We start from the raw sequence: 18,738 nt of genomic DNA, 5'->3' as shown, positions 1-18,738 counted from the left end.
CTAAGATTTTGATGTTTTATCAACAGCGACACAGACAATAAGTTAACAATAATTATAAAATTATGATAACAGGAAAACGATTTAAAACCGAAATTCCATAATTTGCAAGGGCGTGAGCAATCTAGATGTGCAGAAGCGACCTCATATGACCAGTATTTTTGGGACATTCTCCCTCGGCGAAGTGTCATTGTTGTCCGTAGGTGCGTTTTAAGGCAAAAAAGCCTCGAACTACGCCAGTGGTTGAAACTCATTTTCAGGCGTTAGCCGTATTGAAAATACCGCATTTGTATGACGTATTTTGACCATGTCCTGGCCGCGATGTGTATATTCTCCACATGCGATATGTGTTTTAATTAAAAAAAATATAATAGACATATGAAAATATTGACTCATAGCATATGTTTTATTGCGGGCTTTTACAAAAACCGGGACGCTGTGCACATACGATTTACCTTTTTGATGAAATCTTAAAGTTTGTGAAGAAATGTTAACAGTTTGAACAATTGTTTACACCAGTACGTTATTCTGATACAATACCTCAGCGATATTGATTGAAACAGATGAAAATGCCGAGTCAAATAGTTCTCAATTGCATCTTAATCTTATCTTACTAAGACATATCCTGACGCATCCTTGATGTTGCCAACTTTTCACGTGTGTACATACCAGGTTCAGTGTCAAACCAATGTCAGCCAAATCCATGTATACACGGGTCATTTTATGTCATTGGCGCAAACTTCTTCTGTAAGTGTACACACGGATACATGGGAGCAATTTTGTACCTTGAGTCCATTTTGAGAGACCAAAATAAAGTTATTCGTATGGGTTCATTGCGTCCTTGTCCTGTTCTGTTTATGACATTATCCTTTAATAGGCACAAGATGGATCTTTGTATTTTTATCTGTTTAATTTGAATGCTTTATTATGTTTGACTCACATAAAGTTAATGATCAAATCGAAATAAGAAATGAGCCTTTATAAATGTGTTTTTACAACAAATATCCACAAATCAGGTTGCTAAAAAGCGCCAAGTTTTGTCCTTGCACCAATCTTTATCGTGCCCCTGCAACATTTATTTTTCAGGAACGGACCCCTGTAGTTCTAACCCCTGTGTTAACGGCGTTTGTTATCACAGTAACAATGACTTCAGGTGTGTGTGCTCAAAGGGATTCATTGGAAAGACCTGCAGTCAAAGTAAGCGCTAAATTCAATATTTCTTTATTTGTCATCTTTTGTTCTAAATTGAAAATATCGAATTTATATGTGGCATACTCTAAGTTTATATGGTCATTTCAAATGTACGCAATCATTTTTATTGTTTACAAAACTTCAAATTGAATGCTCATACGGTGTTTGATTCCTACGTAGTGGTCTCCCTTGACAAGCAGAGCCATTACGTTCTTTCAGCTTTGTGAGTAAAGTGTTGTATTTTGAAGAAGAGACTTATTCATACAATATTTTATTAGAGTACTATTTAATTTATGTTGTTTTCATGAGTAGCATTAGAAAAAACAACATTTTGAATGAGTGAATTTGATCTTCATCAAGATCATTTATGCTTTAAGCGACTCGTTTAATATATAGTGTTCAATAATGCTTATATCGAAATTATTGATAAATAAATATATCTGATGCAATTTCAAATACTTTAAAACGTTTTGTTTTTAATTGTGTTAATTTTTCACTGTGCAATGAAAACACGTTTGGAAAACAAAAAAATGTGACGCACTCTGTGATTTTGGGTCCAGATGAGGTAACCTCGTTTTCATAATTGTCGTCACGCAATTAACTTTTTTTTCCAATATTTTTTTTTTTAAAGCATTTTCTGTCTTTTGCTGAAGTGTCAGGTAAGATATGCATGATATTCTCAAAAAAAAAAAATTGGGTTGGGAAAAGAATAAGCTTTGTGAATATGAAAATAACTCACTTTCGCCTAGGTACCTCATTTGGGCCCAAAATCTCATGTTGTGTCAAAAATGTTAGTTTGTATCCCAAAGTGTGTTCAAGCAAGTCTGTTTCGTATAAATAGGTTATAGCCTTGGTGCTGGCGGCCGTGGCTTAATCGTTTGTCTTACATCAACCTCGGCAATTATTCACCAAATGTTAACCAGGTTCAATGGAAATTGGTACCAAAACAAATACGTCCCTGTAAAGCAATGTATATCAACCGAGTTTTAATAACTGGCGAATTATGGCCCTTGTTCGTCTGGAAAAAACAACAATAACAAACAAAAGACGAGCTTCGGCGTTCGCTGAGTGTTATTAGTCAACACATTAATGTAGCAAATATTTCGATTTTTAATGTCGTCATGTGTTTCTGATGTTTTAGCACTTCAAGCTAATAATCAATTTTTTGACTCGATTTGTTAATACATTTGACCGCTTTGTATATTTTTGGATCGAGTTATTCTCTCGACGTTACATTTGATATAATTAGTTCATAATTTTCCCGATATTTGATTATTTGCTTCGTTATTGTCGTAGCGAATGGTATCATCTGAATGCTATAATTATAATATGTTATTACATTTTGCTCCATAAAACTAACTTAAATGTTTTAGATTCTACTCAGATTCTGCTCAAAGGTTTTTAGAACTATGTCAAAGTATAGTCCAGCTATTGTTAGGTCTTTGATGTGAACTTAACAGGTTAGCAAATGTAATAATGAGATACAACAGTTTGCGTTTAAACAGATAATAAAATTACATATTTCGTATATAGTATGCAAATTTAACTATTTCTAATCCTAATCATTGCAGTTAAGTAAATTGAACATATGTTTGCTATTCAAGAGGCCGACCAATGCAGCAGCAGCCCATGCGTTCACGGAACATGTTTTTCAGGCCCGAACAGTCACGTGTGCCAGTGTGACCCAAACTACACTGGAACAAACTGCGACCAACGTATGTAATGATGTGTAACTTAGTCGGCAACAAATGTTAAACAACTTCTAATTCTAGTTAAACCGGTATATATGCTGTGAACATTTATTTTGTTAGAGATATTACACAACATATTGATAGTCTGATACATCATATTAAATCTGAGATTAGCGGGAAGGGGTATGTTGATAGATCGACATCGATATGTTATGATGTTATTATGTGATCACGGATATAAGTATTTCGTAAATCATCTAAGAACGTAATGTCGGATTCAAGAATGGAAATTAATAAAAACAACAGGATTGGTTTTGCGTGTGTGTTAACATAAATATAACGATTATAAACATGCAGTGTGTCATTTATTCCCACTCATTCTGATATTGATAGATCATCTTTGTATAACACGAAGAAAGACTAAAAGGTTCAGTGTCGGAGGTCTTTAAATGTATTTAACTAAAATATATTTAAACCATAGAAAATGGCAAATGGTACCGACAGGATCACCAACGAAGAATTTCAGACTGTGTAAGTAACCTCATGTCAGGTGTTGTCACGTGGTAATAATTGCTGTTATGTCTTTGTTGGTCAGTTTGATAGAGATTAAGAAAATAATGTAACATTTGATTCTTGGGCATCTGATGTTGTAATCCCAATCCATAAACAGGGCAATCAATCAGATCCTTATGTTATAGGGGAATAACTCTTACCGGCTGTTTTTGAAAATTTTAACTTTTATATTAAATACAAAAATAAAAGCGTGGGCGGAGAAAAACAATGTATCAACAGATAATCAAATTGGGGTTGAAAATAAGAACAGTACTGCGGACCATGTTTTTTTTTTTAAATTTGCACGCATTAATTTTAAAAGCAGTCTGAAAGGAAAAAAAAAGGTGAACTATTGACTTATTGATTATAAAAAGGCTTACGATTGCATTGATAAAAACAGGCTCTGATATAAATTTATAAAGTTGGGAATCGATGGTAGAGTTTTGTCAATAGAGAAGTCAATGTAATATGAGGTGTGAATGTTTGTGTAATACACTTGGGAACATAATCCGATTTTTAATAGTAACATTTGGCTCGTTTGAAGAGAAGATAACCTCGACGATATTTTTTTCTCTTTTGTTTAATGATATCGAAATGCATTTACAAGAAAAGATAGACGTCGGTAGTAAAATTGACTATGTTTCAATTTATTTGCTGCTGAGTTCTCTAACTTTTTCCTAACGATTACCTAGATAAAACATAAGGTTGTGGTTTTCAGGAAAGGTGGAAGATTAGGGATTAAGGATAAATAGTTTTATGATAACAAGGAAGTGGAAATTGTTAGCTCTTCCAATAATCTAAGAGTTGTATTTACTAGTGCTGGTTCCTTTCTGCAAGCTACAAAAAACTATAAATGGTACTGGGTTGAGATCTCTTCATTTATTTATGGACGCAAATATATAATTAGTGCTTAACTATGGTTCTGAAGTCTTGAGTTAAATTAATTCGGACGCGATAGAAAGAGTCCACAATAACTTTAAATGGAAATGGGTTGCGATCTCTTCATTTATTGATGGTGCTAGTGCGTTATACAAAAGCTGAAATAAGTATAATGTTTCATATATTTGACGCAAACATATAATTAGTGCTTAACTATGGTTCTGAAGTCTTGAGTTAAATTAATTCGGACGCGATAGAAAGATACCACAAGTTCTGTAAATAGGTGTTGAATGTGAAGCAGCCCACAAATATTTTGGCTTTTATGGAAAGTTAGGCAGGTTCCCTTTGTATATTGAAAGACATGGTGACTGGTGAAATATTTCTTAAAACCTCTTTTAGTGAAGCAAGATAGCTGAATCGTAAATGCTATATAACAGTCTTAAATTTATAGTGTTGAGAATAATTCGAAAAATTGCTTAGGAGATTCTCCAACGATCTGGTCTTTATGAAGTATGGTTATATCATGGGTGAATTTAATATGTATACATATCCAAATAATATTCTAAGTCTAGCTCAGAATACCGGAACACTTAGTTAATAGAGATACCAATCGCCATGTCAGCGATATCGACAATTGTTACAGCTTCTTAGTTTGTATTTGCATAGTTACAATCATGTTGGTTTTAATAAATTACAGCGTATGATGCTTGAATATTAAGTTATAGTCACTGAGTTCAACGTAACCTGGAAGTAACATATATTATGAATTACTCCTTTAAGTTCCGAAATATAAGTCAGCTCATCATAACTAAACTATAAGCATCCTCGGTTGTTAACATTGACAATTGTATCAGAAACTCTGCCTCCATCATTTTGAAGAGCTGATTTCTAGTTTGAATTAAAGCCAATAAGGAAAATTCGTGTACTGCACTAAAACTTCCATATTTTAAGCTATAGTGAAATATGAATGAAATACAGTCGAGATGACTTAAGGCAATTGCATATTATAAGACATTATATTCGCAACGGTGCAATTAAATATGCACTTTTTAACCTTTCATAAGCCACAAAGACCAATACATGTGTAGTTGCAATTATGTCATTAACAGAGATTGAATGCATATGACACACCTGAAATCATGATAAAAGTTCAAATTCATGTTGACCTTTTCTAAAATTGCCTTACAGTTTTTTTATAGTACGTCTATGTTCCGTTATCTTTAATGTCCTTGTAACATAATAAGACAATGAATTAACTTGAACAGTGGAGTGGTTATGTCTCATATCTAGGCAAAATCCGTTTTATATTGAATATTGTTATATTTTATTCAGTTAAATATCAGTGACAAATGTTATAGTTTTATTGTTTTCCATTCATAAACGATATACTTGAAAGTAAAAGACGTTTAACTGAAATAAAATCTCATTTTCTTTTTTTAATTGTCAGAAATAATATATTTCGTTACCATACATTACTAAAGTGCAAACTACAAAAACACGATACCTCCCAATGTGTTCAAGAATTTACCAAAATGGGCGAAAAGGCACTTTAAACCTTTAAAAACATTGTATAGGCATTTCAACATCAATTCAAAAAACTGATCAATTTGCAAGTCGAGATGGTTTTTGTAAGTATAGCTGCATAGTCGACATAAAATATTTAAGCGTTTATAAAACCTTAGGGTCAGCGCCTTATCACTTCTATAAACGTTTCACTCATGTGCATGACCGTATTGTCCTACACTCGTGTGACAGACAGACGTCATAGTTATTGCTTATCATGTCATAGACACTATTAAGGTTGCAATACACTGAAAGGTACATCCAACTTTATATCTGTAATTTATGTAAGAAAATCGTGCTTGAAAATTGTTCTCCCCTTAGCAAATTGAAAAAGTGTTATTTATGAAAAGATTACGATGTTCAGTGTTTCGCTTTATACATGTTAGTGCGCGCAAAACCGCAAAAAAATCTTTCATCATGTTAATAAAACCGCCTAATAGATGAACGCTGTGTTTATAGTGACAGAAGTGCATGTGTGAACATACGCCTTCGATTTACACAATTCGTTAGCTATTTAGTTTCTAATATATAATCTGATCATCGTACAAACGAGCGCGCGACTAAGTATCGTTAAGTTTTTAGTTTAAGATTTGTTAATGTTACTAAACGAATTGAAAAAGATATATTTGCAAGATCGAAACACTTCCATTAAACTGCTGAGTGACGCGATCAAATTACGAAAATTCTTTAGAAGTAAGTAAAATTCGTTCATAACTTTTCAATTGGAAAATCCGACCGTGCAATACGAATGTCGATTAGATGGTCCCTTTCGCATAGAATGCCCTTATGTTTTTTTTATCTTAAAGAGTCAGAAGAATATACTTTGGTTAAGGCTAAGTAAGGCACATCATTTTTAGTTGTTATACTATTCAGTCCTGAACCTTCACTCAGCGAGAAAACAATCATAATTATCTCGGAGATTAAATACTTTTTGTTGGATCAGAACTTTGCAGCAATATAATACCAAAATGTTAAAACCAATCCAGTCGGAGACCGGGTTCGAGCCGGTGTCGCCAAAATTGCAGTCCAGTGAAGTATCCACTGTGCTACGAAGGCTTACCCAATACCGACGGAATATATAAGCTTACCTAACTTGGTAATAACACGTGATAACATCGACTAGCCAATCACGCATAAGAATGTATTCTACTAAGTATACATACCTAGTAAAAATAATAATGTAAAAATACGAAATAAATGCGAAACATTAATTAATTGTAAATTATGTGGTACTTCTGTTAGTTAGCATTGTACACATCAATACCAAGTTTATGTCAGTTTTCGACAATTTTCTCTTTTTTTTTCGCTATTTCATCATACATATACATATACAAGGTGTATAGCCCCTTTAAAGTATTGGCCGTTTGCAAAAGATAGTAAGGTAAATTATTAAGTAGTGAATAACCATTTAACCATATGGTTAGAAATAATGTATTCATATCTGTATAAATAGTTTCTAAATTCGATAGCAAATTGTATCCAGCCATAGATAAAATGCTTTGTTAAAACAAAAACTTCTCAATTATGATGATAGTAATTAAACATGTTGAACGAGGCACATGTTAAAATGATAAAGATTTTTAACCGAGTTCAAAAACCTATTTGCGAATATCAATGACTGTGGGAAACCGAAAGAGCCTGAAAAACGGCGATAAAAATGATCTGTCTAGTAGAATTAAACAAGACTTATACAAGAAATGGCCCTCATAAATTCGTCTTTAATCTTGTCTCAGTACACGGTGGTATTTCAAGTCAATATTATGAAAGTGTTTAAAGACCACGTATACCCATATTTCAATGTTTATTTCTATAATTTTTATAAATATTCAGCTTTTCATCGTCGACAACCATGGTTCTTTATTCCGATACACTTCATAAAAAATGTGGAACAATTTACTTAAAGAATCTCGTTAAAGGCAGGAGAGTGTACTCTTTTTCCAACGAATTCGCATGTTACAAGGATATATTATTCAATAACCATATAATGTCAATAGCCTCTATAGACGAGTGGTCTTGATCTAAGTTATGTTAAGGTGTGTTATGGTGAAAAGGCGGACCGGGCTTATTTTTAGCTTTCGCTATAATATTTTTCTACGGGGAAATTTGAGTATGATTGTCTGTGCATATATCCGCATTAAGTGCCTTGTTTGACCAAATAAAACCGCCTCATTTATAATTCATTATTACGAGGGTGTTTTTCTAGCCAAATTGCCCACGTTGTATATAAAGCTAAAAGTAAAAATACTCAGAAAATGATATTTTAACAAAAATTGGAAATATATGAAAGAATTTGAATGATGAAAATAAGGATAGATTAGAGGCTTTACAGAATGAATTAAGTACATTAAGAACAGAGAAAATAAGAGGACATATTATCCGATCAAGAGCAGAATTTATTGATAATGGTGAAAAACCAACAGTTTTTTTTGTCGGCTTGAAAAGAATTACTCTATTAGTAAATGCATTCCTTTTATTGAGAAGGAAGATGGTTGTTTTGTATATGAGCAAAATGATATTTTAAAAGAAACATCCTTGTTGTATGAAAAATTATACTCTAAGAGTACTTCAGAAGTTGACTATAATATTGAAAATGACTTGAATGAATGTTCTGTTCCTAAACTGTCAATTGATCAGGCACAGTCTTTAGAAGGTCTTATAACTTTTGAAAAAGCCTCTTCTTTCTTAAAAAATATGAAAAATGATAAAAGCCCGGGTTCGGATGGATTCACTGCAAATTTTTTAAGGCTTTTTGGTCTCGTATTGGATATTTTGTAGTTAGAGCTGTAAATTTTGCTTTAGAAAATGGATCAATGTCTATTACACAAAAACAAGGTATCATTACATGTATCCCAAAAGATAATAAACCAAGGAAGTTTCTTAAAAACCTTAGACCTATTACCTTGCTCAATACAGTTTATAAAATTACATCTGGTTCCATTGCAAACAGAATAAAGACTGTATTAGATTTTTTAGTTGCAAAAGACCAAACTGGTTTTATAAAAGGAAGACACATTGGTGAAAATACTAGGCTACTATATGACTTGATGAAATTCACTGAGGATAATAATATACCTGGTCTGTTAATGATGATAGATTTTGAGAAAGCGTTCGATACTTTGTCTTTTAGTTTTATTAAAAAAACTTTTTCTTTCTTTAATTTTGGACCAATGTTTATACAGTGGATTTCTTTGTTTCTGAATAATACTGAAACTGCTGTTCAAATGAATGGTTTTCTGTCAAATTTCTTTAAAATTGGGAGAGGGTGTAGACAGGGAGACCCGATAAGCCCTTATATTTTTATTTTGTGTGCTGAAATTTTATCAATAAAAATAAGAAATTGTAAATCTATCAAGGGCATTTCAGTGGACGGTGTTGAATACAAAATATCTCAATTTGCAGATGATACATCTCTGTTACTTGATGGATCAGATTTATCATTGAATGCTACCTTAAAATTATTACATGATTTTTCTTTATATTCTGGCTTGAAAATTAACTTTGATAAGACACATTTAATATGGGTTGGTTCCCTAAAATATAGCACAAGGTCAATTAAAACAAAATATAAATTGATCTGGGGAGCTACACAGTTTAAATTATTAGGTTTAATTTTTGATGTAGATCTTAGCAAAATGATAGAATTAAATTTTACAAGCAAACTAGAAAAGGTGAAGATATGTATCAGTTATTGGAAAAGAAGGAAGTTAACTCCAATTGGAAAGATCACTGTTGTAAAATCATTGTTATTACCCATTTTTACACATCCTTTTATGTCATTGCCAAACCCTAGTACACATGTGTTCAATAAAATCATAAATATGTTCTATGATTTCATTTGGGATGGACCCCATAAGATAAAAAAAACTCTGTTTTAGTAAAAGAGTACAGTAATGGAGGTCTAAAAATGATAGATGTTGTAGCATATTGTAATAGCTTAAAACTCTCTTGGCTTAGAAAATTTGTGAATAGTGAAGGAAAATGTTATGTGTTAATGAACTCATTGTTTGATGTCTGTAAAGTATTTAATACAGGAAAATTGTTTGCTGAAAGTATAATAAAGAAATTAAAAAATAATTTTTAGATTGATGTACTAAACATATTTAATAGCTACATTGATAAATTATCCACTGATACTGTTGAGAATATACTAGACACACCTTTGTTTTTACAACCATCATTTGAAGATTGGTAATAAAGGTATTTTTGTCAAAAGTCTTTATAATAGAGGAATACGTTTTATTAAAGATATTGTTGATGATACAGGCACATTTGTAACAAAGAGATACTTAGAGAATTGTACAGGGACAAATATAAATTTCATATTGTTTGAAGGTTTAATTAGAGTTGTTAAGAACTACATTAAAACATGTAAAATTACATTTAGTAATAATGATATAACTCAAAACCCATCAATGTCATGTTATGCTAAGGATATTTTGCTTGAAACCAAAGGAAGTAAAAAAGTTTATAATGAATTGATAAAAAATAAGGATACTCCAACATGTCAGGCTAAATGGGACATTGTTTTCCAGGATGTAAATTGGAAAAAGATCTATGGATTGGTATTTAGTATTACAAGAGATACATATATTCAATGGTTTCAAACAAGAATCATACATAGGATTTTAGCTACAAACTCACTTTTGTTTAAAATGAATATTGTTAATGATAGATTATGTACATTTTGTTTGTCTGAAGAGGAAACCTTGATTCATATATTCTGGAATTGTGAGATTATTCAAACCTTAATAAACTGTGTTAAAGAGTTTTTATCAGCCCTAAATGTTTTTTTCCCATTAAATTGCCAGACATTTTTGTTGGGAACCACTTGTAAAAATTCAATTAAATATAATATACTTAGTTATGAAATTAAAAAAATACATATATCTCTGTAAAAGGAGAAAAATAAGACCATCCTTTATTGGTTTAAAGAGTAGTTTAAAATTTGCTTGGAATATTTATGAAAAATCAAATATTAATGAAACAGAACCTAAAAGTTGGTCAGTTGTAAAATTGTTTATCTAGACCACATACGTTTTAAAAACAGTAAAAACTTATATACTTTGTACAAGAACATAGTGTTTATATTTTCTTTATTTTTTCACCTCTTTGCTTTGTTTATATATATAGATATATGTATATATGTGTGTATGTGTATGTATGTGTGTGTATGTGTGTATATATATATGTATGTATATGTGTGTATGTGTGTGTATGTGTATATATGTATATATATATACATAGTATATGTTCACCCTTTTAGTTATGTCATACTTGTTTTAACATCTGAAATAGAAATAAAAAGACAAGGATGTAATATAATAATTCAAATTATAGATGATGTTTTGTTGAAGATGGTATCATTATTGATATAACTAAAATTTAATACACTAGTATGTATAAAATTCCCTATATTTATGAAATGTTTTGTGAGGTATGTTCCTGTGGTGTGCCCCGAACCACGCATACCATAAATGTACGGGGACAATAAAAGGTAACACACTAAAAAAAAAAAACACAAAAAAAAAACTTTTCATTGGTGGTAGTCATGAAAAAAAAAAAAATGCCCACGTTGTACAACGAAGGATAGCTAGTGAATCGGGGGTATCCGAATATGACAGATAAAATACCTGTTACAATATTCGTTCTTATAAATATTCAGAAACTTGATATCCGTATATGAATATATAAATACAGTGTACTGTTATTTTAGTCCGAAGGTTTAATTATGTTGGTATTTATGATCAAGACGGAATAAACGCTGATGATAAATACAATATTTTTAGGTACACAATTTCAGAAATAGTTGCATTATTGGTGTCATCATTTTTCTCGAAAAGCAATATATTATTAAACTGTGTCAGTTACTGTTATATTGTAAACTATTTGACCTCAGATATGGACGCATGCAGCAGCCACCCATGTGTCCACGGAATGTGTTCGTTGAGCTCCTCAGGTTACGTGTGCAGTTGCCTGAGTGGATTTACGGGGCTAAACTGTGACACGCGTAAGCACATTTATGTTTAATTGAATTAAACTTCGTAACATTAATTGTGATACGTTGTGGTTGTCATTCATGTTGTTCACTATCTTAAAAAGAGTGCCAGCACAAGTGCAAGAATTTAGATATTTCCTTTGCACTCACATGTTTTATTAAAAAACTTAATATATAAACATACTTTCGAATTGGTTTTTGCGGTAAGTTCGTCACTACGATTGAAACCAAAGGTATAACAATTTCAACTATATCACTCACTTTTATTACAGATAATGATCCATGCGAGTATTGTCCGTAACTTTCATTACAGCTAATGATCCATGCGAGTATTGTCCGTAACTTTCATTACAGCTAATGATCCATGCGAGTATTGTCGGTAACTTTCATTACAGCTAATGATCCATGCGAGTATTGTCCGTAACTTTCATTACAGCTAACGATCCATGCGAGTATTGTCCGTAACTTTCATTACAGCTAACGATCTATGCGAGTATTGTCCGTAACTTCCATTACAGCTAACGATCCATGCGAGTATTGACCGTAACTTTCATTACAGCCTTTGAACAATGTTCTACTACTCAATCACCATCATAACAGCTATTGGTTCATGTATTTTTACTCATTCACTTCCATTACAATAATTAGCTTTATTTTTTCAGTGTCTTTCACAAACATTCAAACTATTGTTACATGATATTCCACTCCATCAGAATCGTTACAGCAATTGGTACTCCTCCATTACAACCATAACATCAATTGGTACATTTTTTGTCTACTACATTACCACCATTACAACTATTGGTAAATGTACTTCTAATTTATCAGAACCATTTCAGCTATTTGTACATGCTTAATCCGATTTACTCCATCACTACCCTTACTGTTATTGGTACGTGTGGTTTCACAAAAGAATTACCATTACAACTATTGGAACATGATATACTACTCCATCACAACAACTATAATGTGGTACATGTAATGCCACAACATCACTGCAATAACAGCTATTGGTGTATGTTATTCTACTCCATCACTAACATTCAACGATGTGATTCTAATCTACCTTCTCAATTACATCTATTGACCGGTGTGATTCTACTCTACCACTTTGATTTTAATTCTGCACGTCTATTGCAGCTATTGGTCCATGTGATTCTAGTCCATGTCGACACGGATCTTGCCTAAGTAACGGCCATGATTATATTTGCCAGTGTCAAACAGGGTGGACTGGAAAAGATTGTGACGTGTATATGCGTATGTACACGTTATATTTTATGTTAATAAGAAGAACTCACGTAGATATGAACCAATGTATTTTGTAATGGACAATCAGTTTTCATTTATATAAATTTAAAAAACAATGATTAAAATGTATTGAACCTTAACCATAATGTATACAACGGTCGCGCAGAAAATGATGGATTTGAAAATTCACACTCAAGTATATTTTGATTATATAACCGTTTTATTTAAAAAAAGATAAAATCCAAACGGATGATTTGACAGCTTTTAAAGATTCTCCGTTAAATCTTTACAATATTTAAAATGTTGTTATGGAAAGAATGGATATGGTATACATAATAATCATTATTAATCAGATCCTAAAGTAATTATGTCCTTCTATTGCATTGTATAGTTTTAAATTAAAGGGGGTTAGAATGATCAAATACACTTTAACTTTGAACGATATATATATTCATGATCAGACGCTATGCGCAATCTTTATTTGTTGAAAAATGCATCATAAACATAGACCTACACTAGCCTGATATAATACTTTTCCACATATTAGCTGCAGATCCCTGCTATGCGAACCCTTGTGTCCATGGATTGTGTTTCAGTAGCTCTTCTAGCTACTTTTGTAAATGTCCAGCAGGATTTACCGGGCAGAACTGTGATCAACGTAAGTAAACGTTAAAATCTAGGAAAACATATTTTACAAAAAATCTACTTGTCAACTTACTGACTTGTATCTCTCCTCTCTGGGCAATTTCCTATGGCTCTTGAGAATGTATGAACTAAGTATTGCATATCAGCCAAATTGGGGTAATTTGCAAGATTATATAAAGAAGAAGTAAAAACATCAATTACTAACCTTGAGTTATTCGTTATACACTAATAGCACGTTGTAATAGAGTATAACTTATTTTTTAGCTGACAATCCATGCATACCGGATCCATGTAACGGCCATGGTAACTGTGCGCGGTCATCCGGAGGGAGTGGATACGCATGTACTTGTTTCTATGGATACACTGGATTAACCTGTGCTGCAGGTGCTTAAGTTTTTAATAATTAATTATATTTTTATAATTGAATTAGTACTACAGTTAACTTATACATAGCGGTACAAGTTAGTCTAGAACTTGTGCTTTTTAATAACTGTAATTTCAAATAACCATATGTCTTATGGCGGGTAATGATGTTTATATATTATATACGTAATATAGATCATGCAAACTATAGCAATGTTATATTTTTTAACATAGAATATTTATATCGAAATCACGAAAACAAAATACACAAATACGAAATACCTACTAAACTCTGTCATACTACTTTCGAGCTACTGTTTGTTTCTGATAAAAGTTTTTTAAGAAGTGTTTCTTATGATTACTTTTAGAAGAAACAATAACATTTACCAAACGTCTAATGAATCCATTTGCGGTAGGTATACATCAGTTCTAAACAAGCTCAGATAGTCTTTGCTGGCAAGAAGAATATAAAGGAAACAATTAGTATAGCGAAATTTTCTATTCATGAAATAAATTACATCGTTACTTTAAATAAACTTATATCCACGTACATTTCTACTCACATTTTCGTCTGTTAATACATATAGACACCCAAATATATTCCCAGTTTTTATTCAATTACACCATGTTTGTTTCCATTATCAATGTATGGATGTGCTATGAATATACAGAAATATCATTAAAGTTGCTCGAATGTATGCGGTACATCTAGACCGGTTCGTTTAACTGGTGGAGCACACGACTTGCGAGAAGATAGTTCCAGGTTAACTCATTGGATTGGCGGTATACTAAGTATTGAACACAGGGCATTACAATAAAAAAACGCCAGGAACGTGATATATATTATTGGGTTATCTAGTTTTCCAGTTAAAGAAACCAGACACATATAGTATTGCGCTCCAGTCTGGTGAACGGAGCTGGTGGCTACAAACACTATTCGGCTTCATACCTGACATCTGCGTTGGCCTCAGAGCACTGCGATATGTTTGCTGGCAAGGGTCCAAGTAGCCAGAAACATAGAGCATTGCGTTCTTGTTGAACAGAGCTGTTGGCTTGCAAATCCAGGAGCCATATACTTGGTATATTCGCTAGTCACTGAGCACTGCGATATGTGTGCTGACAAGGGTCCAAGTAGCCAGAAACATAGAGCATTGCGTTCTTGTCTGTTGAACATAGCTGGTGGCTGGTGGCTTGGAACTCCAGGAGCCATATACTTGGTATATTCGCTAGTCACAGAGCATTGCGGCCTGTGTGCTGACAATGGTTCAGGTATTTTGCATCGCCAATATGCAAGCTCCAATAAGAGAATAGAAGAGAAGGCTATTCATAATTTAAGTGATTGAAGTTTATTTGAACCGCTGAGTAATGTTTGAACCCTTTTCTTACTTACCAATCATTTATTATCATTTGTTCAATAAGAAATAGCCTGAGACTTGTTTTAAATACGAGCGATCCATATAGTCTTTACCAAACCGATCAAAGATTCAGCTGGCCCGTTACAAAATTTGAGGCTCGAAAGGGACACCATTAAAAATGTATCAAACTTTATCACAGCCAAGACCTGCATAAACCTGCAAGACCTGCATAAAGAATGAGAGACGATGGCCAGCGAAAATTAAACATTAAATCGGATGATGCAAATCCTACAACTGGAGAAAAAAACAGCGATGGCACAACGGATTTTGTCCAGTGACAGACTTGTAACTTCTTCGCCTAAAGTCAAGGGGCTTAATTTGACCACAAGATGTGATGTAGGTATGCAAACACCTGCTAGGACGGACTTTGCCATTGATGCGACAGTTGAAAACTGAGCATGAGAAGACGAAACTGGGGTCGGTTCTGATTAAGTGATCAAAATTCAAAAGCTGTTGACTTATCAGGGCCTTTTAGGGCTGGACGCGCAGGCAGTGTTCCGACAAAGGTACAGTCATGAAGATGATTATCAGGCACGTTTTGAAGATTGTGGCTGTAACACGATTAAAAAGGGAATTTATTTGTCAGTGTCATTGCGAGGAAAGGCCTAAATTACAATTAGGCCACCTAAACTACTTGTTTTACAAGGAATAACTGCTAGCTTGTCATGATATTTTCACTCCTCAGACTCAGACTGAACTATATACAGGTCAGCTGAAGGACATGTGTCAGAAAACAGCGTCGATGACTGTGTTAGAGCATAATATTGGTTACAAATTACAAATTTAGCATATCCAAGCTCACCGGTAGATGTGTGGGTGTCTTTGGAAGAGGAGCAGTTTGTGGATGCTCTTGTATAACCAGATTTGCGATTCAAAATAAAAGCAGCAGTAAATTTGAATGACACAGCGTTTCATGTCTCAGAGCTTGAGGCTTTCTACAGGGCTGAAAGAAAGAGACAGGGTGTAATTCAGCCTCGCCGCAAACGAAAGACCGCAAAGTATACCGATGTGAAGGACCTTATGAAGAAAATGCAGGAAATGTAAAGCACTATCGATCATTTATCAACAGAAAGGTAAAGACTTCGGCAGCCTTAGTCAAATAACGGCGAATTCCAAAACAGGAGTCCTAGCAGAACCAATGAAAGAAGATGTTTTGAATATGGGTCGAGGTCAATTTGAGTTATCACGAACGAAAAGCTGCTTAATCCAAAAAATAAATTGTCTGGCATGTTTGCAACAAGATAACTGAATGTCTGTACTTTTGAAAGTTTAGTTGATACAAGGCTAACGCTCACCTTGATATCAGATAAACTATGATAGGTAGAAACCATATGCTGATGGAATTCTCAGACCCAATTATTTCGGCTTGAGGAAACAATATGTCTGTTGTTTACGGTACCGACATTAATCTGGAGTAAGGACTTATCAAATGTCTAATGAGAGCTCCAGTTACTGAAATATATTTAGGTATGATATTTGGATTTAATGTAAGTACCGGAAGTAACGGTTGTATTGAATTGGAAATGCTTAGTATTTATAAGAAAGCAATTCCATGTTTAAGTTTTATTGGAAAAATAGGTTGGTTTAGCATGTATTTGACATAAAATAGTGCTAACTGGTACAACAATATTAAATCTGCAAATGTTATTGTAGACTCTGTTAATATAATTACGCACAAGACAAATCACGTGATACCACTAGGTTTCTTATTGATCTGTTACATTTCAGGCTTCGGTGGCCCCGGAATTCTCTCTCCAGGCGACTGCGTTGTAAGTCCATGGGGACAGTGGTCTGCGGTGGCTGGATTCGGATCACAGGATAGACAGAGGGTCGTTGTCAAACAGCAATCACCAGGGGGCAAACTATGCCCTCCATTGTCGGAAAGTAGACACACCAGTGCGTATGCCATTCCATAATTTAGTTGATTCAATTTGGATTAAGCGTTATTTAAGAAACGCAAACAATAAAATTGAAACTAGCTTTATAAGGATTATATTATTAAAATTACGCGTTCAAAGATGGATTACATGCTGCCACGATTCCAAATCACGGCAAAGTCTGTCCCTCCGACATTGATTTCCCTCCGTCGTCTAAAACTCCCATTTCTTTGACGAGTTCGGTAGCTCAACTCATACTTGATAAATTATTAATGCTATAGCTTGACTCTTACGTGTTTTTAGTTTTAAACTCTGAAAAGAGGCTTTCATTTCAGATGATGATATTATTTTAATAAACTAAGGTGCATTTCTAATAGTTGAAATTTTACAACGAAAAACAGTCAATGATTGACGCAAACTTTGGTAAGATCTTGTATACTTGCGATTTGTTTACGGGCCTTCAAAAGGGCAAAATACCTTAGCGTAACATGTAAAATGTCATTTGTAATTAAGATTAAAGGTTCAATATTTAGCATGCATAATCTAGACATTCTTTGCGACATGAGTAGGTGTAACACTGATATGCGCAAATTTTACAGAAGAAGATTTGATCACGTTTTTAATTAAAAGCAATTACATTCTTTCAAAAATGAATATATTTTCTTGTTCAAATATTCTACACGACCCCATCAGCAATGTCGAGCGGTGATATGCTTCTATTTTAAAAAGTATATTTGCCATTTTGTAATCAGGAAATGAATGAAATCCACTTTTTTACCATTTGTTTGTATAATTTTTTATTGTTGTAGTATTCTTTTTGAAATATATCATCAACAAAACACAAAGATTGAGATGTTTAAAGCATTTTGAAAAATCATTTACTCATCTTCAAAGGCTTTTAAAAAATATCTATCATCCCATAAAATATTCTTTCGTAAAAATTGGTCAAATCATTTTATTATTGCATTACATGTCACAAAGGACATATGTTTTACTCCAGAAAAAGAGTGATCCTGAAAAGGAAATGATACGTAAATATTTGAACGATATATTTTTTGTTTTGCGTCCACACTTCTTTTTTGTACTAAGGAAGGCACTTTTCTATTCAAGTATGCCTATATAATAGCTGTCTAAAAACATTAATCGCATATTTTATGTGCAGTAAAATAATGCATGCGAGAATTATATTGTAGTCGTTTCAGTTCAAATTTTCACTTTATTTTTGCAAATAAAGATATTGTTAGTCCTAAATATGTTTTTAAATGCATGCTCACACTTAATGTTCACGGTAGACAAAACCACAGGCAGTTTTTGCAAACATT

General features: G+C 33.0%; 1 protein-coding gene and 1 long non-coding RNA gene across 7 annotated transcripts in view; both read left to right on the top strand.

Annotated features, from left to right (window-relative positions):
- The window catches only part of LOC128239984 (neurogenic locus notch homolog protein 1-like), a 103,520-nt gene that overhangs the window by 7,107 nt on the left and 77,675 nt on the right, over positions 1 to 18,738 (top strand). The window lies entirely within an intron of this gene.
- Positions 1,155 to 11,813, top strand: LOC128239985 (uncharacterized). The gene is made up of 3 exons (XR_008261985.1): positions 1,155 to 1,194; positions 2,793 to 2,903; positions 11,770 to 11,813. It is a non-coding gene; the product is annotated as an uncharacterized LOC128239985 (long non-coding RNA).

This window comes from Mya arenaria, chromosome 7 (genome assembly GCF_026914265.1).
Source record: "Mya arenaria isolate MELC-2E11 chromosome 7, ASM2691426v1".
Classification (NCBI taxonomy): Eukaryota; Metazoa; Mollusca; class Bivalvia; order Myida; family Myidae; genus Mya; species Mya arenaria.
This window is presented reverse-complemented; position numbering and strand designations above follow the sequence as displayed.